The 2,551-nt window shown below is 31.2% G+C and overlaps 1 protein-coding gene across 3 annotated transcripts in view; it reads left to right on the top strand.

Annotated features, from left to right (window-relative positions):
• Positions 1 to 2,012, top strand: part of LOC125670041 (uncharacterized) — a 56,390-nt gene extending 54,378 nt beyond the window's left edge. For all 3 annotated transcript variants that reach the window (XM_048904953.2, XM_048904954.2, XM_048904955.2), the window contains exon 11: positions 1 to 2,012. This exon is cut by the window's left edge and continues 2,562 nt beyond it. The gene's annotated coding sequence lies outside the window, so the exon portion shown is untranslated.
• Positions 2,013 to 2,551: the final 539 nt, after the last annotated feature.

The raw sequence follows: 2,551 nt of genomic DNA, 5'->3' as shown, positions 1-2,551 counted from the left end.
GAATGATTAAAAACATGTTTTGTTTGCAAATAAGAAATTCTGGAGTTCAAATGCTGTGATTTGGTGCATAATATTATTATCTAATAAAACATGCCTATATGACTTGGGTGGGCGTTCTAATTTTTTAAATAAAAGTTGAAAACGTTGATTTTTAATATTTTTTTTAAATCTATGAATAAAATCTTCAAAAAAACATGTCAGTTAAAAATTGAAGAGATATATTTATTAAAACGAGATTGAAATGGTCAAAATTCAGAAATATTGCGATTTTTCAGATATGAACCAAGCCCACCCGGAATTTTTAAAAAGTAGTCATAGAGAACATTGCAATCAGAAAACTTCATTCTCTTGATGTAAAATGGTTTACAAATTAAATTTTATAATGGAAAGCAATTTCTTGATAAAAGTACATAATTGTTGTTTTAGTAAATTCGGGTCGGTACTCTTTTCTCTCGTTTGATTAAAATCTAAAATCTAAACATATGCATAATTTACCATGAAAAAATCCTATTGCTATTCCTATATATATGTATTATGACTTCATAGACTATTCCTATATACCTATTATGGTCCCTTTATCTCATGTACACCTTATATGCAGTGTAATATATCATAATATGATTTTGTCTGGTGCCATATTCATGCATTCAAATCACTGATTGTATTTTGAAGATTATTGTTTCTATGGTATAATCTATAATATGTGCCCTTGCCTATGGCATGTAAAACGTTCCTATATTCGATAATTTGTGATATATGTTCAATATTTTATGATGTATATTCTATATCTTGTGTGGTATATTCGATAATCTTGTGATGTATGTTCAATATCTTGTGATGTATGTTCAATATTTTATGATGTATATTCGATAATCTTATGATGTATATTCTATATCTTGTGATGTACGATAATCTTGTGATGTATGTGCAATAATTGCATTATGGGTAATATGATGCAACAGCATACTGTTAAAGTAAGGATGATTTTCATTGGTTGGAAATAGCGAAAGTATCCGGTGATGCAAAATATGATACACTAGTATGTTAAAAATAACACTGTATGACTTCTTAGGACATGTCCTAGACACAGGCACCTGAAGTATGGACACTGCTTACCCCCACCCCCCCCCTTTTTGTTATTTTTTGCAGCGATGATTTCTCCGAAATGTGTGGATTCCCTGCCAACCTCATCCTTCTTTCGATTTATGTAATCGTTTCACGTTTTTTATAAGCTATAGAGATTGGCCTTCTACTGGTATCCACATTTCAGAGAAATCATCACTGCAAAAAAAAAAGAAATTATAAAAAAAAATATATATATATATAAAGGGGGGGGGGGTAGTATCCATACTTCAGGTGCCTGTGGAGTCAGAACTCGGGGTGGGGGTGGCGGTTAAATTCAAAATTTTGGTTCATTCCTTTCTGTTTTCCTATATATGCATAATTTTAGCTTTTGTCAAAGTTTCATATGTCTCTGCTTCATTTTATAGTATAGAATAAGTAAAGAAATCCTTCAAAATGATATTTTTAAAATCACTATGACAATTTTGGCCCCACCCTGATAGCCCTACTCTAGGATCATGAAATTTACAATTTTGGCAAAGGGCTTCCTGCTTCATTCAGTTTCAAATCATTAACATTTAACAGAAGAATTACATTATTCTTGCATCACCGGATACTTTCGTTATTTCCAACCAATGAAAATTGTCCTTACTGTAACAGAGCTGTTGTGTGTCATATTACCCACAATGCAATTATTGCACATGCATCACAAGATTATCCAACATACATTACAAGATTATAGAATATGCATCACAAGATTATCGAACATACATCACAAGATTATCGAATATACATCACAAGATATTGAACATACATCACAAGATATAGAACATACATCACAAGATATTCAACATACGTACATCATATGATTATCGAATATAGCAAGTTTTACATGCCATATTTACCAGTAATTGCTCTTGTGCTTGTGCAAATAAATCATTGTCATTATATTTCATTTCAATTTCTTTTTAAAATATATTTGTCTAAGATATGATTTTAGCTCACTTGAGCCAAAGGCTGAAGTAACCTTTTCTGGAAAAAATATTCTGTTGTCTATCATTGGTTTTCTGATCAAAACTGTAGATCTAGACCGTGGGCCAGTAACTTTTAGCCCCAAAAAGCGTAAATGCCCCCACATATTAATGTCAAACAACTATATATATATATGTATAAAGGGTTACATTCATTTACAAAATACTTGTTTGCAAATGTCAACGACATCTATATTGGATCTGAAAGTTTTTCCAGTTTTCGGCTATCATTTTTACAAATGTCATGTCCCCCCCCCCCCCCCCCCCAAACTCGTAACGCCTCCACATAGAAATGTCAAACAATTTATAATTGTAACATTTTTGTATGATTGAAAAATCATGGTAGTGATTTTTCTTGTGCAGGTTAATCAAAACGTTGATAATTAAATCTAATGAATCAAACGTAAAAATTAAAGCTCGATAGATTTATTTTATATAAATGAGAACGTTAGCCATTG

Source organism: Ostrea edulis, chromosome 4, assembly GCF_947568905.1.
Source record: "Ostrea edulis chromosome 4, xbOstEdul1.1, whole genome shotgun sequence".
Classification (NCBI taxonomy): Eukaryota; Metazoa; Mollusca; class Bivalvia; order Ostreida; family Ostreidae; genus Ostrea; species Ostrea edulis.
Note: the sequence above shows the minus strand (reverse complement) of the source record. Positions and strands in the feature narration are given on the sequence as shown.